We start from the raw sequence: 22,887 nt of genomic DNA on the forward strand, positions 1-22,887 counted from the left end.
AGCCCCCTTACTCTCCCAGAATCTTCAGCAGAAATGCCTGGGAATGCTTCTTAGCTATTCTTGTGCTTCCCTACCACCTGCCCCCAACTCCTCCCCCCCCAAAAAAAAATAAAAAAAAAAATGCAGTTGCTAAGTCAAAGCCGGAACAGTTCACAGCCTAAGGTTGCTTTTGATGAATGTTCAGATTTTAAAGGTTTTGGGGAAAAAGTTTCATTGTTGACAGAACACCTTTCAGCTGCTCTAGTGAATAGGTCTGAAAATGATGGTCCAAATTTGCAGGTTTAGTTACTTCAGATGTAGAATGTGAAAAAGACCAAACCAGTAGGGCTGAAATCTGGCACGGCTGCGTTTCTACAGATCCCAAACAATTCACTGAGAGCTGGTAACATTTTCCAGGATGCTGGTTTTTCTCAACATAGGAAGAACTTTTATGTTTCAAAATCTCTTCAGGAGATGAAAACCGCTCCTTGTTGGAACCAGGCCTTCCTTCCAGACAGCCTCTGAGAAGCAGCAGTACAAGCTGGGCAGGCTCCGAAATAGAAAGAGAAGGAACTGATTTGAAGCCAGCCAGTCCCACGTATCGGGAGGCCACATGCTCCCCGGCACAGACCCAGCCAGGAGCGTTGCCCATGGAGACCTTCCCAGACGGCAGTCGCAGTTGCAGAGAGCCAGGCTGGAAATACACCTAGCGACTGAAAGAGCCTGGAAATTTACACCGAGAGCTCTTGTTGACAAGAGCTTTACGGCTGAGGAGCCGACCAAACGCCTCTGCCCCTGGAGACCTGCAGCCGCCCGGGCCGTGCCCGAGGCAGAGGGGACGGGCGCCGACATCCGGCCTCAGGGGCGCTGAGCCCCCATGGAGGTGGGCGAGCTGCCCCGTGCCACGTCCCGGCTGGCACCCGGCACTGCACACTGCCTGCGCCACCCGCCGGACCCACAGCCAGGCTCCGGCAAGCCTTGGGGCTTGGGGGCTGCCAGCATGGAGCACCCGTGCGCTAGGGAAATTCACGCTCCCTTGTTGTGTGTGAATCCCTCCTGTCTCTGCTCCGGCTTGTAGAAGGGCACAGTGACCAGGGCCAGTGTGGGGCTGGCCTGGGACCTGCCTGGCTGCTGGCTGCCGCCTCAGAGGGGCCTCCTGGGTTTGCTGCCGGTTATTCTGCAGGTTTTACACACTTCGGAGGGGGCAGAGGGAGGGAGGTTTATGGCTGCATTTATGAGGAGCATGAGATTATCTGCATATGCGGAAAAATTCACAGAGGCTGTATAAAGAAGAGAAAGTACCATCCTTTGGCAAACAGAGCGAATTGGTATTAGTCTGCAGTCAAAGAGGATCTTAAATTATTGTTGTCTTTTTTGTGTTGCTGTACAGTAGTTTAAAGATAAAAGCCATCTGGGAAGAGTTCAGATAAGTAGCGGGGGGAGCCAGGCGAGTTTAGATAGACTGACTGCAGTGTGCCAGAATGAACCTGTTGGCTGCGAGCATTTCTGCTTTGCTTCACTGGGTTCGCACTGATAAAGCTGCAGTACCCCAGGGCAGGGTCGGGTGCCTCAGCCTCTTCCTCCGTGGCCTGTCTCTTGCCCCAGTGCCTGCCTCTGCACATCCTGCTGACTGCAGCTGCCTGTTGGAAACACCTGCTCATTACACCGTGCTGGCTGTAAATTCACTTTCTTTGCTTATCACTTCCCTTTCCTCAAAATAAGAGCTGCAAGCACTGATCAGAGGGCTGACAGCTCATCTCTGTCTCGCTGTTTCCTGGGTCATCTTCTCCATCAGTGACACCAGTAGGACGAGGTGTCTGCCGTCACTGCCTAGGGCTGAGGCACGTGAGTGGGCACGCACTGAGCCCCCTTGGGCTGCCCCTCCATGGGCATGCATGGGGCCGGGGGCTGGCAGCGCAGCCCTTGCAGAGGCTGCTGCTGGGGATCGGTGCTCCTGGCACGCCGGCGAGCTCCATGGCACTGTGTAATCTAGTCTGCAGAAAATAAACATGTGAACAATCTTTGTGGAGTCAGACAAGGATAAGCACTGACAAAGTCTGGGATGTTTTTTCAAATGATAATGGGTCTATTTAATAAAATGCTAAATGCAACACTCCGACACAGCCGAAAGTCACAGCCAGCCAAGGCTGCATGGCCACCCCAGCGACAGCGCTGCCCATGCAGGCCGGTCATGGGCCCCAGCTGACTGCGGTGGCTTCTGTCTGGCCGCAGCACTGGTGCAGCAACCGGGAAGTTTGCCCTAGTGCTGCCTCACCCGGCGTGCGTGCTGGCAGCCACTGCTCAGCAGGAGCCCGCCTTCTCCCACCCTCATTTTAGCAAGGAGCTGGCTCTCGCAGATACTTTGCATGCAGAAAGCCCAAGTGCCACAGGGCAGATAGTGCAAGGATTTGTCCTGGTGCCAGCCACTACACACACAGCACCACCAGGGACGCCAGACCCGTGCCGGCCTTGCTGGGACTCAGTCATTGCCTTGGGACTTGCAGTGCTGGAGCAGAAGCTTAAATCAGGCAGGACAGGCGCAGGGCGAGAGAGTCTTTGAGAAACTATATTACTGATTCCCCAACGGCTTCAAAATCTGTCTTTGTTTGGTGCTGCTTTTTTGAATTGCTTGCATTTACGCAGCAGCTTGAGGGGAATGATAAGACTCATGAATATGTAAATTATTCTTGAAGGGTAGGAGGGGGCTTTGCTGTGACCCAGGGTGTTTTCCTGAACTGTTCACATCCCGGCTTTCTTCCAGCCATGTGCAGAAGCGATGCGTGGATCGTGTCCAACAGCCCCCGGAGCAGCGCCTGGCCCCAGCGCTCAGCGGCTCTGGGGGAGCAGCGCGGTGCTGGAGGAGAGGCCGAGGGACAGCCGGGCCGCTTCCCTCCCCAGGGGCGAGCAGGGGCTGAAGGGCAGGGCCTGGATTTGCTCTGTGAGGGCAGCTAGTGCTGACCTGGCTGGGGAAAGGCACCTGGTCTCCCAGCCAGCCCTGTGGGGCCGTAATGAGCCTTGTGGTCTGCGGAGAGAGGCACGTTGCGTTCAGCACACGTCCCCAGCAGCAGCACAGCCTGGCATCACGCTGCCTGCCCAATGCAAATGAAGTGGCTTTCCAATTTCTCGGCACTGAGCACTCCGCTCCGTACTAATCTGCCTGCTAGATTGAAGCTAAGCTTCCTGTGCTCCTCGCTGACGTTCGTGCTCCCTTGGGCGGTGTGGGGCTGGGAGCAGAGCCCGAGGCTGCTGTGGGCACACGGGAGCCCCAGTGCTGCTGGGGCTCAGCCCCACGCCGCAGCCCCGTGCCAATGGGACCTCGTGCAGCCAGGGAACCCCTGGTGCTGGCCTGGCCTGGCGGTGCCCCAGTGCCATCACTGGGGCTCAGCACCCCAGCCCCCCGAGCCGTGCAGTGCCGTGCTGCAGCCCAGCCCAGCAGGGACTGTCACCAGCACCCAGCACCGTGCTCAGACGGGTGCTTGCTGGCTGGGAGGTGCCCCTGGATGCGGCTGCAGGCTGCTCTGCATACATCCGCTGGTTATTGATCGCTCTAAAAATCTTTAAAGATTAACTTCTGGGAACAAATATAACATCTTTATGGAGCGCCGGGAACAAACTGCTTTAGCATTCGGGTGGCTGCTCTGTTGCACAGAGACATCTGTTTGCAACAGGACGCTCAGAGCAAATGATCTGTCAGTGTTCGAGGGGACACGTCCTACAAGCGGCTGCCTCCCCTGCGATGGCAGGTAGAGGTAACCTTGCCATGTATTGCAGCTGCACAAGTCGCACACCAAGACAGTGTTAGTGACACTTGTTACTGCACTGAGTTCCTGGCATTTTCTGTAAAATCAGACAGTGTCTTCTCTGCTTTCAACCTCCAGCATCGAGAGAGGTAGGGCACAGCCTTCTGGATGCATGGAGGGAATAGCTGGCAGAAGCTGAGTAAGTCCCAGCCCTTTGGATTAATTTCCTTGCCACAGTTGTGAAGGGCTTTTTCAGTTTGCATGGTTGCAGAGCACACCTGGACATGGAGAGCTCTAGCTCTCTCCTGTACTGGCGCTGCAGCTGAGGGTCGCCGGGTTTCCATGATTAAAGGAAGTCTGGGAGTAACACTGGACATATTTTGTAACCTTGAAAAATGCACAAGCTGCATGGTGGCGTGTAGCAAGCAGGCCCTGCACAGTGTGGTCAGAAATGCTGCAGGTGACACATGTGGGGAAGAGGTGCGGTACTGCAGCGAGCTGAGAAATGCGAGGTCAGTAGCGAGGGTTCACTGTGTCTCCTGGTGTCTCCTAAGGGGAGGTCAGTGCAGGCACAGCAGAGCTCCTGAACTCTCTACTGTGAGTCCAAATTTCTGGAAAAGCTGCTGTTAAAGTAGAATTTACGACTTGTGGTAATTGTGTTCCTTCACCTTGCAGTTTTTGCACTTTCAGAGGCTGGCTGAAGCCCAGCGCTCCTGCTTGCAGCTGCTGTGCAGGAGCGGGCCTGTGGTGCGGAGCTGCGGGATGCTGCAGGTAGCTGTCAGGCAGACGTGGCTTGGCTGGAACCAGTCCTTTCTGCCTCACCTTCTGTGAGCCTCTGCTCCCAGGCAAGGCTGCAGCTGCAGCTCCTCCATGGAATTGCAAATACCCCTGTTTCTGCCCTGAAATGCTAACAAATATGCGAAGAGCGATTAAAGCTGTTAAACTGTGTTTGTTCTGGAGCACTGGTGATTCCTAGGACCCACCGCAGCCACTGGCAGTGCGCTCCCGGCCAGCCCCTTCTCCAGCGTGGTCCTTGAGGGCGCTGTGCACATTCCTGTGGAGATCTGGATTCTTGCAGGGGGTGCAAGCGCCCATGCTCAGTTACAGAAAGATTTGTCGTGCCCAGCGTGGGCAGACCTGGCAGCCCCCCATGGGGCGGGCTCGGTGAAGGGGCCAGCAGTGGCTGCTCCTGCCCACCTGGGGAGCCGGCGTGGCAAAGGCACGTGCGCAGCGACCGCAGGCAGCACAGAAGCACCTGGGGAGCAGACGCTCTCACAAATGAGGGAAAACACCCGTGAGTACATTGCTGCCTTGCCATGAAAACCATGAATGAACGAGCCTTTACTCAGAACAGTGAATCATCGTTAGAAAGCACTTAGTGATTGATACCAGGAAGAGCAAGTCATGTCTGGGGTCGTCCTGTCCATCTCATGAGCCAGCACTGTGTGCTCCTGCTGGGACGTTTGCCAGGGATCTCTGATCTGGAGCCGTGGAGTTTCCCCCTTTCCCTAGGATGACAATTCTCTGATTAACACGGTCTGCTGCCAGAAAACTTTCTCAGATATTCAGTCTGTGTTTTCTGTATGTTAATTTCTTGCCATTACAGCACCCTGATTAATTACTCTGTTTATGCCTCTAGAATATTTGCAGGCTGTTGCCATTGATGCCGGAACACTTTACAGAAGAGGAATGTCTGTAGATCTGTAATTGCTTAATAAACTGCTGATAGAAGTCAAGAATACTCACTATTACCCTGGGTTTCGTAGGACCAGTAGATGTCTTTGTAGTCTGCAAAAGATTCAGATATGCCCCAGATTATGATCACCTCTTGGCCAGACTGGGCTAATTCAAGCCTTTTGATCACTCTTGTAGCTCTTTTCCACAGCTGGTTAGCTCTGCTGCCAGTTTTTGGGCAGAATGATGTCTGTAATGACTCACACCACAGATTCCTTCTCCCAGGGAACTCTGCTTCAGAAGCACAATCCAGAAATGGGGCAGGGTTTCTGTGTGGCTTTGCTGACTTGCAAGTAAGCCTAAACGAATCAGTGAGAAGATGTTTAGCAGCAAGTGGATGGGCATCCAGACTCCCTGGCCCCGCTTTCCCAAGCAGGTGTGCGTTTTGCACTTCTCCCCTGTCCGACGAGCCCATTAGGTCTCTCTCCCCAGGGATGGCTGCTGCTCTAGCTCCGGGGCACTCAGCAGTGCCTCCCCCGCGGGCACCCAGTACCGCGCACCCCTCATGGGGCTGAGGTCCCAGAACGTCCCACTTGTCCTCACAGTCGTTGCTGTCAGATTCCCTGCACACCCTGTGAAGCAGATGCGTGATGCTGGCACCTGACAGCCGCGATGTCGGTGTTGTTTAGTGTTTCTGTACGGGCATTTCCTTGGCAGAGGGAGCTCGCAGGGGCAGAAGCTGCCTCAGCTGACACTTGCATAGCCTCGAAATGAAAAGATGCTCAGGAAGGTCTTCGGACTCCCCTGCAACTCGGCCTTCTGAAGTGCGAATGAAAAGGACCCATTAATGTTTAGCTTAATTTCTGTTTATCAGAGAAAAGGAAGCTTTTGTCAGGCATCAAAGCTGGGATTTAGGACACAAAGCAAACTGCTTTGCTGTGGACTTCTGAGGAAACAGAGGAAGAAAAGCAGTTGTTTGAAATTCCCAACTAAACTGGTAAATCCAAAACGTGCAATTTGTGTTTAGCCGAACAGAAGAGGCCAAATAAATTACCTGTCTGCTGCAAGTCCCTCTGAAGTGTGGAGCTCAGTTCAGATCTGAAAGTGGCGGGCCCAGAGCATGAAGACAGAGCTGCCGCCAGGAGCAGGCACTGGGGCGGGCACAGGCTGGGGTGCATGCGGCGGGGGCACGCAGCAGCCCCGCTCTCCGCAGCAGCTTGCAGCGGGTGGCATCAGAAAAGCCACAGCAGAGCAAAGCAACTGCAAGGAAAAATGTAAAATAAACGTGTGGCCTGGAGTCCGGATGTGCAGTTTATTTTAAAACCTAATAACTCCAGATAATTGATAGTGGAGTGCAGTATTTTCAACGTGTTGGATTACGAGCGTCTGTCGCTCACAAGAAGCTGTAACCTTGAGCTATGAGACATTATTGGCAGTATTTAACACAAATCTGTTTTCCATCATTGTCAAATCCCACTTCAATATGCACCACAGGAAGAAAGTCGAATACTAAATTGATTTCTTTAATGGGAAGTGTTCTTCAGGAGATACCAACCTGTGTGAAGATGCATTAATAGGATTACAGTGGAACCTTTTTATTTTGTTTTATTTTTTATGGAGATTTTTAATGGAGATTTTCTGCCCTAATATGCCTGTGATGCACTGCTTCACTGCACACGCTGCAAGGCAAGCCCGCCTTTAGGAGACTGCGTTCCTCTGGAGATGGAGCTCACGAGCTTGGGACCGTTTCTGAGATGAGTTGGATAAGCCATCACTGAAGGGAGTAATTCCTGGGGAACAGCAGCGTCTGCCACGTGCCAAGGACCTGCTCAGCAGACCACGCAGACCAGGGTAACGCGTTGCGTCCAGCTGTGCCTGGGAGCATCGTGTCTGCCTGCTGTGCTCGCAGAGCTCTGCGTGGAGCCGCGTGGCACAGCCTGCCCGAGGGCCGGCCAGACGCGGAGCGCTGTGGAAGCAGGGGAGGAAGATGACGGCACAGAGCAGTGCGTGGCCGGGGAGACAGAAGCTCCGAGCAGCCCCCCAGGCCTGACCCAGGCTGGCGCGGTCACCGCGGAGCAGAACAGAGAGCTCTGTGGTCCTGACTCCCACTCTCCCTGTCAGTGCAAGTTAGCTATGAAAATCCGATCAGCCTGGAAATAGCGCAGGTTTTGGTTACGTCCAAGCTGTGCTCGGTCTGGGGCAGCCCACAGCTCCGGGGGTCACAGAAATAAATGACATTGGTCATTGAGCCCGAACAGATGTGATGGTGAGGCTGGGTGTGAAGTGCAGGCAGATCGTTTGTGGCATGTGGGAGGAGGAATGTTTGCTTTCTCCAGGAGTACAGGAGTACTGTAGGTGATAAGGTAATTACCTTCTCCAGTGTAAGCTAATTGACAGAGAGCTAATTGACTTCTAAAAAGGTGATGTTTCCTTTCCCTGAGCTTCTCTCTACTGCTCTCCTGGGAGCAGGCAGCAAATCTGGGGCTCAGATGGGAATCCTGGTCCAGTGCAGCTTCAAGACCCACCAGCTGCGTCAGCAAGGATCCACCAGGAAGGGTCCCTAAGTACATGCTGAAGGGCTTGTGTGGGTTTAACACCTGAAACATTAACACATCCGTGTCAAAAACCTGGGCTACTGTAGAGTGGTTTACAAATTTGGCTGGCAAAGCTGAACCTTTTCTTACGGTATGTGAAGGATTTATGTCTGTAAATAGGAGGTGTGTGGGAGGCACACCGGGTGCCTGGGTGCTCTGCACACCCAAGGGCTCGTTCCTGCCGCAGGCCATGTCCTGGCAGCTGAGGAGCACCCCTGGAGGCTGCGCTGAAGGGGCACCAGGCCTGAAGGGACACGGGGCCTGAAGGGGCACCAGGCCTGAAGGGACACGGGGCCTGAAGGGACACGGGGCCTGAAGGGGCATGGGGCAGCAGCACCAGACAGAGCCACCCCGCTGCCCGCGGGCGCCAGGCCCAACACGGACACATCTGCCAGGGCTGCTGCTCTCCCGAAATCAGCAGCACTGATCGGGTCAGGAAGGGTCCCAGCATTCGGGGCCTGCCGGGCACCCCTCACACCGGCTGAGGCAGAGGGAGGCGGCAGCTCTGCACCGCAGCAGAGAGCAGGGAGGGAAGCGGGGCCCAAGGAGAGGCTCTTCTGAAGCTGGACACGCTTCTTTGTGGGCACTCTGACTGCATGCCTCCTTCAGCACCTGCCAGCTGCCAGGCTGTGTTTGCTCTCTAATCAGACGTGGAGATATACGGAGATATGCAGACAAATGCAGGACCATTTTTCCCCCGCTGTGAGATGAGATTTCTAAATCTTCACCCCCATATCAAAATGGTTTACTGCTCCTTTGGGGTGGCGTGTCTCCGCCTGTGTGTCTGGAAGTCAGGAGGCTGATGCACAACCCCTTTGGCATGCCCAGACCCTACAGCTCTGCCAGGCGCAGCTGCACCATTTCACAGGCTCAGGATTACAGTTTAACCCCACAGGAGATGTGATGGATATAGTAAGCACATACACTGAGATTCAGAAAGCTGAGCACAGCATTTCTGATAACAGTAACACACAACAATTTTTAGATGTACAGGAAAGCACTGAACTTTCCCAAAGGTGGTACCATCTCTGGAGATAATCTAGAGAAAGGCGTTGCGTTGTGTGTTGTCCCAGGTTTGATTTACAAAGAAGAGAAGTAGCTGTGGAGTTTGGTTCTGGTGCCCTGGTGTGCAGCAAGGCCAGCACTGCTGCAGACCCCACTCGCCTGCCTTGGCCTCTCCAACCCCCCTGGGCTGGTTTCTGCCCCCAGCGTGGGCTGTGCCCGGCAAACAAGAAGCGCGAGCAGTTCCCTCCTGCCCCGGCATCGCCTCCCAGGCTGTCCCTGAGCACGGCAGTCAGTGATGCTGTTGCCATGCCAACTCCTCCAGTCTGCTCTCCCTCTCCAGGAGCCCTCCTGGAGCTCTGCCACCCCCCAGGTATGTGGGATCACGCTGAGCCCTGCCCCAGGCATGCACCTCTGCCTTTGGCCGGCAGGACTCATCCTGCTGCAGGGTTGGAGCAGGGGACACCCGCCAGGTGCTCCCACCACTTTTCTGCAGCTGCCCCACTGCTCCTGCACTACTGGAGCACGAACAGGCCCCAGCCAGGTAGAAACAAGTTGCTGGTACGGTGGATAAGAGAATCAAAGCAGCAGCTGGGGCAGATTACGGCTTTGTTTCTTCTCAGATAGGAAGAGGGGGACTTGCTGAACAAGCATGAGGTTGCCCAGGGCAGCCACCACCACCATCCATCACCACTGGTCCCCAGGCACTCCCAGACTGGAGAAGCCACCTAGTCTGAGATGCATCTGCACAGGGCAGTATTGCTGAGCGTCCTCAGTGCCTGGCAGCCAAACAGATCAGAGCCGGCAGAGTCTGCTGTGCCCTAGCTCTGTCGTGTTCAGGAAAGTTGTCACAGTGCCTCCATCAAACACTGGGAGCCTCAGAGTGGCACAGCACAAAACCTGGGATTTGGGAAAACACCAACTCATGGCTCATCAGGGAGCTGTGGTCCTCCAGCACTGCAGTGCTTGTGCTGCTGGTGGGACCAGGCATCTCAGGAGGCACTCAGCAGTGGGGTCAGTCACTGCCCGGGGCTGCTGTGGGTTTGGGAAAGGGCCCCTGCCCCGCTGGGTCTCAAGGGGCCTGGCCTGCCCATGGGTGTGCTCTGACGGGCTGTGGCTCACCAGTCCCTCACTATCCCAAGCCCAGCACCACCAGGCTGCTGGGTTGGCAAGGCTGCAGGTTCACACTGGGCATTCCTACCTGGAGCTAGCAAAGGCACCTTATCTGTACAGAACTGCATTTTCAACTGGTCAGATAACACAGAAACATCTAATGGGATTACCTGTGATGCCGTAAGTGTTAAATGTGCAGGCAGCTTTATCCCATGCTGAGCACAGCAGCAAAAGGGCACTGCTGCCAAGAGTCCTCTGTGGCAAAGCCTCTCAGAGGGCAGGGAATCAAACAGAAATAATGGCCTTTCTGGAAGGGCTGGGGCCAGTGTCAAGGTTTATCTTCCCTGGCAATGAGAACAAGTTCCCCTGGGAGGCTGGAGAATTCCTAGCAGAAGCTGCATGGGAAGCGTGGTGCAGATAAGCAATGTCAGCAGGGCAAGCGCAGAGCTGCTCTGGCCCTGTAGGGCCGAGGATGTCCCCTTTCTGTGGAGCAGCAGTGACATTTGGGTAATTTGGCTTTGGAAAAAATGCCCTCATTGCTAAGCAGGAGCACTTGCTCTGTGTTCTCAACACGGAAGTTGGGTACTTCAAATATTCAGCAGTGCCCCGAGGCCCCAGGAACAGGCTGGCTTGAAGTGCATCACCTGCCAAACAAAATTGATTCAGACTCTGTCTTATCTGAAATAGCACCAGCCCCGACCAAGTTCAAGAAATACACTCCACTTAACAAGCACAATTAGGGCTGTGTGTCTGTGATACAGCGGTAGGAAAGAAGCTTAACCAAGGTGATTAATTTTCTTGTATCACTGCGTGCTATGGCTGGGCTGAACGTCTACCTCTGGCACAGGACAAGCTGACCCCAACCATGTTTTGTTGTAACCCCAATTTGCTGGAAACTTTCAGGGAACTTTTAAGTACTTTTAAGAAGGGAAATGTTTCCTCTACAGAAGTTTGAGACCCATGAGAATGTGGCTCCAGCTTTCGGGTGGGCAGGGCGGGCGTTGAATCAGGTGGGGTGGGGGTCTGCAGGTGGGGTGGGGGTCTGGCTGCACTGCTCTGTGGAGGCAGCAGGAGCCAGCGGGACGTGGTGCCACCCTTCTGCAGTGGCTCCAAGGTGTCTGCATCGTGCAGAGGCAGCGATGGGCATGCGTGCCCACGGGCACGTTGTGGTGCTTTCTCGGTTTGGATGAAGCCGCTCACTGTACAGAATTAATTTTCTGCTGAGGCCATGGTTTTCCTTCCATGCAGCTTCAGGACTTGTGCTCCTTCCCCTTGTTCTCCCCTGGCACAGTGAGCCGAGCCCTCTCCAAGGTGCAGAAATGCACCTCATCTCTCCAGTGCTGAGCCCTCCTTCTCTTGGCAAATGCAGGAGATTTTATTGGCTGTTTGCTAACGGAGTTAGGAATTAACTTGATTATTTTGCATAGTAATTGGCAGCATGTGTGGTGAAGAGATCAAAATGCAGAGGAACTAGAACGAAGAGGTTTAGTGAGGCAGAGCATTTGTGGAAGTTAAACTGTGTTTAAGTGCCTCAAAGTCAGGGTCCTCATCCTGTGGCTGCCCGTGGGATGCGCTCTGTTTGCTCCTGGGGCTGGGTGCTCAGCGGGCGGGCGCTTGGCCCTGCTGCCAGGCAGACAGCGCCCCGCAGGGCTGCCAGCACGGCGCTGGTGGCACGCGTTCAACGTGCCGTTTGGTATCCACCGCAGACAATGGCAGGCGGAAGCTTTCACTCCCACGGCGCCATACGGGAAGGATTCTGTCATCATGCCATGACAGGGAGAGGAATTTAAATGTTAAAAGGCAGGTTTTCTCTGAACCGCATTCAAAATACCCACCTAAGAATAGTGTCTGTCTTCAGAGGGGTGACTGGTTTCCATCCTCCCTCTTTCACACATTTATAGCACCCCTATTTCTCCCTCTGACTCTTCCAAATCTGCAGCTTTTTACCAGATGCTGTGATGGGACCGTGATCGATGCATGCAGTGATTTGGTGTAATTTACACCCAGGAGTCAGACTGAGAGCACAGTTCTTATCCCTCAGCCTAAATCTACAGCCCACTTGCATGAAAGCAGAAGGCCCAGATTTATTAACCTGCTCCTTCCCCTTGTTTATAGCAGGCCCTCTGCTTTGACTATTACACCTGGGTGTATTAGCTTTTATCAGAAAATAAACCTGGCTCAGTGAAGGTAGACTTTGTGTCAAAGACACTGTAATATTCTCAAAACACAGCCTCAGCAGTGTGCATCCTAATGCCAAACGTACAGATTTTGGGATTACGTGGCAGAGCCCGTAATGTTCTGTCAGTCAGGATGCAGCAAATCCTCTAAGTGCAGGCACAGGTAAGCTTTTGTTCAGAGCATCACAATGGCAGGGAGGTTTCTCCTGTGTTTACTTTCCATTGCAGACATTTACATTTGGACCAATGAGCTGAGAATGTTTTCTTGATGATTATAAGTGTAGCGTTAGTATGCAGATGAAAATGCAAATCGGCCTAGATAAGGCTTCCTGGATGGCACTGGAAGTCAAGGATTTAATCTAGCATGATCTTGGACATAGTTTAAGCTCCTCAAAAACAAGAACACATAACCTGATGCAAAGATTTCATCTCAATAAACCTCACTGTCAACAAATTCCAGGAGCCTTTGTTTGCTTTAGCAATTGGTTCGGGCAGATGTGAGGTCTGTGAGGCGTCTGATGCTCACCTTCACCAGGCTTCCTGCCGGGGCGGCTCCACTGCGTGTCCTGCTTGTGTCCCCAGGCCAGGCCGGGATGTCTGTGTGACACTGCCGTTTGTGTGACACTGCCGTTTGCGTGACACTGCCGTTTGTGTGACACTGACAGGTCAGGCCCCTGCCCCATGTCCTTGCTGTGGTCGGGGCTGTGCCGCCTCCACCCCGCGCCCCTGCAGCCTGCTCTGAAGCAGGTCAGCCCCAGCCTCTGCCGGCTCTGCCAGACCACCATCACGACGGCCGCATCCTCTCCCAGCTGAGCCAGCTCGCCTGGTGCCTGTGTTTCAGAGCCCTCGGGCAGCATCTCCTGTCTGCTGGCTTGTGGGAACCCCCCTCTGTGCCCTCAGGTCCCTCGCAGGACCCCAGCCAGGCACCTGGATGGTTGCTCCGAGGCACGCGGGGGTTTTGACCTGGCCAAATGAACTGCTTGGCCGCAACCTTCTGAGTTTTAATATTTCATGATAAGACACTAATTGCTGTCTCTGTGCCAGGCACTGGCATTTCTTCAGCCAACTCCTGCCGTCCTCCCTGCCTGTATTGATAGAGGCCAAAGCAGCACAGGAGATGAACAGGTCCCAGATTTTGATCAGAGCTTGCACTGGCTCATATTGCCAGGGCCAAGTCTCCAAAACCAAAGAGAATTCAGGAGCTGGGAAGTCCATGATCTGAAGGCACCCAGGCCAGGTCCCCAGCCATGCAGCACCTGGAATCCCGGGGTGAGAGAGCCACAGCCAAGCAGGGGCAGAGTGGCTATCCTCCTCCTCACCGCCACCCAAAGGCTTCTCGTCAGGCTGTGGTGGGGCAATGCTCTGGTCTCCTTTCTAAGAGAACCACCGGAATGGTGTGCGGGGACACTCTGCATCCACACCTGGAGGTGACATGTCCCGTGCAGCAGCTTTGAGGCCCTCGGTGCAGCCAGGCTGCTGTTCTCAGGGCAGCAGGGAGAGCGGCAGGCTGAGAGGGAGAGCTTCGGGGGCAGAGCAGCAGTAGACCGGCCTTCTTGATGAGTGAGCACTTAATTAGCCTCTGTTGAAGGCCCAGTCCACGGGAGCTGTATGTAGGAACTGTAGGGACAAGAAAACCTCTTAAACAAGAACAAGCAAGGAGGCTCTGGGCTTCCCAGACCTTCCTTCCAGAGCTGGAAAGCCTTCACACCTGAGCACGAGCCAAGATATGCTGGCAGCACCAGGCAGCTGAGCACAGCCCTCACTGCTCCATCCTTGCGCATAAATTACCTCCAGGCTCTGAGCTAAACAAAGGGACCTGAAATAATTCTGCATTTTAATAAAGTCAGCATTCGTGCCTCTGTTGTCCTTATAGAAAGAGAATTTGCATTTCTTCTTGCCAGCTCACTCTGCACAGCCTGCTGCCACTGGAGATCAGCTGCACACTCCTGCACTCCCCACCATGGAGCGAGTTACATTTTATTTCTTAATCACTGTAACAGCAGAAATGCAGAGCCCATGAATACATCAAAAGCCCTTCAATGGGCATGTTTCTTTAAAACGTGAAAGTCCCCAGAGCAGCTCTGCTGGTGGCTATGTGTCCCCCCTCTCCTCCCGGCTGCTCTCCCACCACACTCAAAGCGGCCGACAGACTCGCAACCAATTTGATCAGGAACCAAAGGCAGAAGATCTGGCACTTCCACCTCTGTTCTGTGTTTCTGTAAAATGCATAAAGAAAAAAACTGCAGCTTCTCCCTCCCAAAGGAGCAGCATCCCCTGGCTCAGAGCCGTGCCTCTGGCGGCCAGCATGTGAGCCCATGAGCCACAGGAGGGCTGTGTTCCTCCTGGGACAGTCCCTTCTCACCTAACATTTTGTTCTGTTCAGTCCTCTGCAATTTTGGCACAGATTCAGCCCTGCAACAAGCCGATTCCACTGCTGCAAATGCAGAGATCTTGCCAGTGGCAGCAATGTCCCTAGCATGCAGACCCGTCATTGTTGTCTCCCAGGACCATACTGGGAATCCAGAGTGGCGCACAGTGGCAGAAGTCACCCGTGGTGACAGCCTGCAGTTGTCCTGCGTAACTCCGTGCTGCATGCCAGCCCTTTCTGTCAAGCAGTACCAGTGAACAAGTAGTTTCTGTGACTTTTCATTACTTGTCCTGTGCCACAGCAGCTTGTTATGTTGGACACAAGGGCCATGTGTGGTCTGTCCAGTCTTAAGGATTCTGCCTCAAGATGTGAGACAGGGGCACAACCATGTCTTGACAAAGGCTCTCTGGGGCTGCATGGTGGCAAGGGGTGCCCTGCATGCTCCTGGGGTGACTCCCTCCTTGTCACGGCCTGCTAGGAGTCCTATCCAGCCTCCTGAGCCGCCGTGGTGCCGCAGCACGCTGGCATCCCCGGCAGGGCAGGCAGCGGGGCCGAGGTTCCCCACTCTGCCGCACTGCTGCCACTGCAGGGCCACCACAGTGTCTCCCAAAGCAGGGGAAAGCCGTGACTGTAGCTTTCAGCATGTTCAATTACTGTCAGTTAATGATGATTAATTTACAATTAAGGGCCTCTAAAGGGTAGTGTGTGTGTTAAATAAATATTGATCTTTCATTTGTGGCCACAGATATATTACCCCCGTTACAGGAAATTCAGCAGTGGCAGGAGCACAGCAGCCTCTGCTCACAGCCCTGCTGTGAGCAAGGAGAGCTGCCTGGGAGCACCTCCAAGTTAATTGTGTTTTGTCAGGAAATTCTGGGGATTGCCAGGTGCATACAGGGCTCCGTGCTCGGACTTGCCCCAGCCAGCAGCTCTGGCTGCGCAGGGCTGGGTTAGTCATCTCGTTTGTGGCACTTCAGTATCGCTCCCAATTGCTTGGTCCTGTTTCCACTTGCAGAAAACTTGTGAGCGCTGGGGGTTGCTGGGAGCTGGTGATTTTCCTCTTGAGCAGTCCCTAATTGGCCTTGCAAAATAAACAAGCCATCCAGTGCCTGCTAAGTTTCACTGGCAGCCAGGCTGCCTAGCAGACTGGTCCTGGGCTGGAGTGCGGTGGAGCCGGGGGCCTCTGCGAGGCCGCGGGCAGCGCAGCCAAGGGGGCCAGGGCTGGCCAGCCCCCCCAGGAGATGTTTCAGGGCATGCCTGCAGCACGCTCACCCTGTGACTCTGCCGTCTGGCAGGGAGATGCTCAGCTTTCTCCACAACATGCAGCTAGCCGGCACGTAGAAAATCCCAGCAGCAGCACCTGGACTGAGCGGAGCCCCAGGAGCAACGTCCCCTTGGCAAGCGTGTGGCTGCGCCGCAGGCCTGCAAGGTGCCAGAGGGGAGGAACGTGTGGCGCCATGCACAGCACAGCCCCGTCGGGACTGGGAGGAGACGGGGCAGGGAGCGGCCACTGCCTGCGGGGACACGGCCGGCACGCGGCGGTGATGAAGGGCGCTGGGGCTGGGACCACACGCAGCTGGGTACGGGGCCTGGGCCAGGCCTTTACCAGGGCAACACTGCTGGGGGCCGTGCTCTGCACGCCTGCTTGGCACAGCACCCAAAGGCCTTATTACCAGCTGTGTCCCACTGCCGAGGGTCTTTAGGAGATCAATTACTCCCTGACTTGTTTTCATAGAACAGAAGCAATAAATTCAGCCTATCTTGAAAGAGCCCCAAAACATCGTTAAATAACCCAGAGAGCAGATTGTCCAGTACCCCAGGGTGCACATCTGGCTGTCTTCTCACAAGAAGTGCCTGAGCTGAGAACGTTTTCTCGGGCAAAAGGCAGCGCCTGGCTGAGCCATGTGCTCTTTAGCACCTACTTGCTCTTCTCCCTGCGGGCTCTTCTGGATGTGGCTCAGAGTATCTCAGGTCAGATATTCTGGTTTCCCTGAATACGCAGTGTGTTTTTCAACCTGACTTTGGCTTTTCTCTGGAGTCTTTCTGGCTGGCAGTCCCACCATGGCCACACACACATAGCATGGAGCATAGTGCAGCCAGCAGGAGGGGGGATGCACTCAGCATCCTCTGCAAAGGCACTGCTGCCCTGCGGGGGAGACCTGGCCCGACGCCTGTCCCAGCCTTGGTGGAGGCTGATGAAGCTGACCACGGCTGTCAGCCAGCCAGAGCCCTGACTGCAAAGCTGCCCATCGACGCACCCCAGGGAATTGGGGGTCCAGACGCACAACCTTGGCCCAGTGAGCCCCAAGGTCTCCCATCCCCTGCATCGCTGCCCCTGCTCTGTCTCCCGTGCCCAGCAGATCCTCCCTGCAGGCACTCCCAGGCAGCAGCTCCTCCATGGCCCTGGCCTTCTCGGCCTTTCTCCGTGGGAGCACCACAGCTGGCCAAGCCGTGCAGCTCGTTGTTTCAGGCCTTGAAGCTCAAGAACTGCCACCAGTTCCGAATGCTGTCATTTCTTGTCTGGTCATACATGTCTATGAAGTTTTCTTTATGCTGCTGTTTTCTGACATCTTTCTGACTTTTCTGTGTATAATGAGCACATTCTCCGAGACATATTTTTCTAAAAATCTTTTATCTGTTAGTTGTTAGCTTCACGGCTCTCCACATTTTCCAATTTCATGAGTATTTTTAACTTGTGCCTTTGAAGTATTTGTGACTTCTTTGTTGGTCTAGCAATGGATATCAGTGTGCTAACAATATTCACATCAAAATCCGTCTAAGCTCCTCAAGAGTCCTTCACGCAGCGTATTGCAGGGCCCGTCTCAGGCCAGCACCAGTGACAGCACGTCTAGGAAGAGACTGGTGAGCCAATGCGGGGCCCTGCACACAGGCACGTGGAGCCGCTGGCCCTGGGGCTGCCGCCCGCCTGGCCCCGCAGGCAGCAACTGCTGGAGCGTGGCTGGCGCCCAGCATCCCCCCTGGCAGCAGGAGCAGCCCCCGCCGGGTGCCACCACAGTCAGCTGCGGGAGGGAAGGGGGGCCGAGCACTGCTGCTGCGGTGCTGCACTGGGAGAGGGCAGGGAAACAGCACCAGCAGTGGTGGAGTGCAAAGACCAGGGACTGGCAGTGACTGGGAAAATTTGCAAGAAATAGGGTCATCTCCTTTCTATTATTTTTCTCCAGAGACGCAGATTTTTTGCAATTCCTGCCATGTCCTACATTGCTGCATCCCTTAGGATGGCCGCAGGGATACAGATGCAAATCCACATGGAAGCACACATTCAGAGGTTTGGGGACATCAGGGATCGATGTCCACAGTAACGACATTTTGTTTTGCTTTAAGTTTCTTCTTATTTCTCAACACCCAGTACTCAGGAGTCTCGAAAAAATATCTAAACAATTTGCAATCCATTCCAGATAATTGAAGGCCACTTCAAAATGCACCACAGCCAGCAAGTCCTGAATGCTGGAGCTCAGCAGGGATTTCCATAGCAGTACAGCACCCTTCTTTCACATCTGTGATTCTTTCCCACACATGGATGATGCAGGATACAGGAGGAGAGACCTATCCCACCCCACCTCCAGCCACATCCCAGGCAGCTACTGCATGAGCTCTGCTCTTTCTTGCCAGCACATTCCTCACCACCATCCCCTTGCCAGGAACCAGTCTCCCTTCTCTTCTGCATTGCATTTCTTGGAAGCAGGCACACGAGAAGAATATTGTCTCTGGCTTTCTCTTTTATTTGAGGCATGTATTTAAAACGATGCTTTTGTTCCAAATGAATGAGTTGATTCATTCAGAAGTGCAGTTTCTGTTTTTGAATCAGCAGAGCTGTTTATGCTCATGGTGTCCATAAAACTGTTATTTTAGTCCTGACACTGATGCTTATGAATAAAATTTAGATCTCATTCAGAAGTACATTAGCTGTAGCTATTTGGCTTCTTGTTAACACATTAATTTTTATTGAGAAGACTACACTGCCAAGCAGTTCCTTCTCCATCTTACAGCAAACTAAGTACCTCAAAAGTACAGACTTCAGCGCAACAAAATTACAGCACGTGCCTCCCTCTCTGGTACCCGCTGAACCTAAAGATTCGCTTTGCGGCTGCTTTTGCTCTGCTGCCGGATCACGATGGGAACTTCCCAGTTATGCTGCGTTAACAGGAGAGGCTGGAGCAGATGCGCCATTGATCAGGAAGAGGCTTTCAAGGGTCCGCTCGAGCCGCCAGTAAGCTGGCACGGCTCTGCTTACCCAGGAGGGGCCGGATGCTGGTGTGCTGGAGCCAATTAGCTATCCCGTGTATTTATTGCACTTTTTTGCTTGAAGCAAGCTGTTAAATGTCAAAAATACTTTAGCATTTTAGCAGAAAGATAATTTTTAATAGATTCCACCTACAAAAAGGAGCTGACTGGCAGAATATTAAACTCGGGAAGATTTATTTTTAATCCGTGCCTCCAAACAGCTTGAGATAACCATTTCTGCATTGCTCCTGGCTGATTAATGCTGCTGTCCCTCGCCTGTCCTCCTCACTTGGTTCTGTGGCAGCTGTGGCCTCTCACATCCTATTAACCTTGTCTGCAGAAGGGACACCTGGCCAAACCAAAGAATTAGCTCTTGTAATTAAGAATGTAAACACCACACACTGCCTGCTAACATCCACGTGTCTTGTCCCTGCCTTCTCCTGGTGCTTGTTAGGGTAGACTACCTCCAGCTGGGTTTTTCTCAGCATTAACTTTCCACAGACAAGCTTCCAATAGTTTTTAAATAAACAGACTTATAAAACAAACAAACAAACAAAAATAAGTGGGGGTTTGGTTCTTCAAAGACTGGGATCAGTATTTTGTGAGGGCTGGTTGCCCCTAGCTGTACCTCAGGAGAGGGTGCCATCAGTTAGTGGCGTTTGCTGGGACAATGTGGTAATCTTGTACTCTTAGAGGAGACAGTTGACGTATGTGACTTGTCTGATACCAGAACAGCAATACTTCTATCGATAATGCCAGAGTTTATGACCTGGATCTGTAACCTGACAGCACAGCACAAGGCTGGTGGGCCAAGTGTTTCCACAGCGAAGTCAGCTGAGGTGGCACAGAGATGTGCTCGTGGTACCTCTGCCTCTGATTCTTAGTTTGATTCTTAGTTAAGTAGTATTAGTCTGGTCTCAGTATCAGCAGTAGCTTCCTGGTGCTGGGTAGAAGAGTTAAGTCACTATTCATAATACGATAGCTTCTGAAAATTAAGGTGACTTTATTTTTTTTTCCTCAATAATATAATGAGTTATTTTGAGTGATGCCAGATTTAATGGCTAAATCAATATGTGTGTTTAGTGTTAGGCTTTATTTTAGCACTAAGTGACACGAGATAAGCAGACTTAGAGTGTTAATTGGCTTGTGTTTAGCATTTACACTAATCAGAGTGTGCAGTGCTGCCCAGGGCTCTTCAGCACTAGTAATTCTGTTTATCCAAACTAGGAGTTGTTTACTCTATTGACTGGAGTGGAATCAGTCTGTTTTTTCACCTACTTGAATGTTATACGGCGTGTGTTAATTCCAGACAGAATCCTGGCTAAACCTGAGCTGTGCTGCACATGGTGCGTATGGGGAAGAAATGGCTAAACAAGCCCTGAAGAAAACAAAACATTAACATGTACCTGAACTGACAAAGCACGTATGTGTATTGCAAGTAAACGGTATTTATTTTCTCTTCATGGCTGGCATATTTCTCTGCCTTCATTTCAAAGGCATGCAAAAGGTAAGATGAGCCTGGGCTCCCCTTTCTAACTCACTGCCTCCTACAATTAAGACAGAGCTCCGCATCGTCCTGTTTATCAGGTGAATCCACAGATGCAGTCAACTTCCCGTCACCAGGGTCAGAGCACTCTGTTTTCATGAACCAGAAACAGGAGCTGGGCTTTATCAGGTAACACTCTAGAGCCCAGCTCTGCTGTGCTGCCCTAGGAGGGCTCCTGCAGCTCAGGGGGTCTCTCTCAGGCATGGGTTGTCTGGCTGCAGGTTCGTGTGATGCAGCAGAAGGTGCTCCTGTGGCTGCTGCAGAGCTGCCTGGCCCAGGGTCGTGTCTGCCTTGTGCTGCTGAGAGCAGGTGCTGGGGAAGAGCCCGCTGGAGCATCCCGGGAGCACGGCCATGGCCAGCCTGTGTGCACGCAGCCTGGCTGCTGTCACAGGCTGTTTGGAGAGGGGCAGCCTTACCAACGTTTTGTTCCTGTCACCTGGCTCTTTTTTAATGCAGTTGCTTTTGGATCATTTAATTTTTATCTAAACATTTGCTTCCCAGCTGAGGTCTTGGACAGCGCAGCTCTGGCTTCCTGGAGCACTGCTAAGCCCCTGAAAAAGAGCTATCTCTTGGAAATGCTGACAACCCTGACCACAGCTGGAAGCTGCCTCCTGAGCCCTTCCCAGGGTCCTTCCTTGCTGCAGACCCAGCGTGCCTCTGTTTCTGAATACCTCGCAGCAGGGTGGGTGTGATTTATAGACAGCGGTGGCATGTGCAGAACCTGCAGTGCTCTTCCCCCAGCAAAGATACTTTTTACCGGGAAGGTCAGATGCACCACAGACGATTCATTCTCCTTGTTGCTCTAAGCTGTGCTGAGAGGCAGAACAAGATGAAATCGCTTTTATTTTGCAAAGTGCTATTTTATCGATTTCTGCCAAACGAGCTCTAACCTGGTTGCAGTGCCCCTCCAGTGCTGCTCGCCCGGGAGGGTCTGCGCACGCCTGCGCGGTGGCAGGGCAGGAGGGAAAGCCCGGAGTCACCGTTATCTCGAGCTGCAGCAGCGTTCTGACAGTTCTCGAGATGGACATTAAATCGCTTCTGCGAGGGAGAGTGAAGGGATGTCACTCAGGCTCAGGGAAGCTCTGCTGTACCAATTACACTGACTGTGTGATCCGAGTCAGAATGAGAATCATAAATCTTGATTATTCTCTGTCTCAACTGATTTGAACCAAATGCCTTGGACAGGGATATAGTTCACATCTCGCTGAAAACTGCAAAAAACTGATTAAATGTACAAACTGATATAAATAGCACTCTATCTGCGTTAATGCCCAAACTGTCACTGCCTGGGGAGAAGATACTATGTGGACTGGGCTTTCTGTCCTGGCCTAGAACGGCTTCCTGGGTATTTTTGGAGGCAGCTTTCTCCCTACTTCCATTTATTTTGGTACTTTGTTCCTGCAATGCTGGCTGTTATTATGATGCTGTCAATTACAGATGGCATCTCTGATTCTGATTGCACTTTGCTTACAATTAAGCATCCTATAGAAAAATGGAAATGCTGGGTCATTAACATAAAGTAATAATAAGGTAAACCATTCAATTATGTAGGAAAAAAAACATTTTGAATAATAAGGATATTGTATGCCTAAAAGACATTCAGATGCCAGTGTATTACCATTTTTGCATACATAATAAATGAACTTAAACCCCAAAATAATCAACACAAGCAAATAATAAATAGCTGTGCACTCAGCCACAGCCTGGCTGGTGTTGTTTTCATCTGGGTCAGAAGAGCAGCTCCTGGATGGGAACAGAGAAGTCCCGGGTCTGTGCGGTCTTTGGCAGCCCTGCTGAGGAAGGCTCAGTCCCCAGGGGCTCTCCCCTTGCTGCCCCAGGGGGATGTGTGGCACCTGGTGCCCAGAGGGATGGGGCACTGGCACTCCTCGCTGCGCAGTGGGGTCAGGGTGGGGGTGGCAGGGCTCTGGATGTGGTGAGTGTGTGCTCTGCAGAGCCATGCAGGTTAATGAGTGGAACATCGTGTTTGTTTTGGAGCAGGGGAGAGGTTAATGCCAAAGGGAAGGTCTGGCCACTCGGTGTTGAAGTGGAAGGGTCTGGGACTGGCTCTGTATCTTCCAGTGTCTGCTGTTACCTGGGTCACCCCACTGCAAGAGCCTGTCATCCTCTCGAACCAACCAGTGCATTCAGCACCAGTAGGTCTGCACTGACTAGTCTTGTCTAAAACTAGAAATAAAACAAGTAATCGCACAGACTTAGATGCTTCTGCCCGCCTGCCTTTGAACAGCCAGATGCTCCTATGACAGCATTTACCAGCTTTTTTGTGTCAAAACCTTTCTGTATCAGTGGAGTGGGAGTCCTTGTTACCACGTGTCTCATCAGCAATGCAAGAGCTCAGAAGCAGGATGTATACAATTACTTTTGTTATTCAACCTCTTCTGCAGATATCGCTCCTATGTTGTCCTTACATAACAATTCCCATCCTTTTAGTTGT

The 22,887-nt window shown here is 52.8% G+C and overlaps 1 protein-coding gene and 1 long non-coding RNA gene across 6 annotated transcripts in view; both read left to right on the forward strand.

Annotated features, from left to right (window-relative positions):
* Positions 1 to 22,887, forward strand: part of HS3ST4 (heparan sulfate-glucosamine 3-sulfotransferase 4) — a 63,118-nt gene that overhangs the window by 25,210 nt on the left and 15,021 nt on the right. The window lies entirely within an intron of this gene.
* Positions 19,133 to 22,275, forward strand: LOC137864811 (uncharacterized). 3 transcript variants are annotated; one of them, XR_011101628.1, is made up of 4 exons: positions 19,133 to 19,886; positions 20,199 to 20,312; positions 20,452 to 20,564; positions 20,657 to 22,275. It is a non-coding gene; the product is annotated as an uncharacterized lncRNA (long non-coding RNA). The 3 variants fall into 3 exon arrangements; XR_011101629.1 differs by having other exon boundaries at positions 19,142 to 19,886; positions 20,937 to 22,273; XR_011101627.1 differs by lacking the exon at positions 20,452 to 20,564 and having other exon boundaries at positions 19,143 to 19,886; positions 20,199 to 20,396; positions 20,937 to 22,273.

This window comes from Anas acuta, chromosome 15, assembly GCF_963932015.1.
Source record: "Anas acuta chromosome 15, bAnaAcu1.1, whole genome shotgun sequence".
Lineage (NCBI taxonomy): Eukaryota > Metazoa > Chordata > Aves > Anseriformes > Anatidae > Anas > Anas acuta.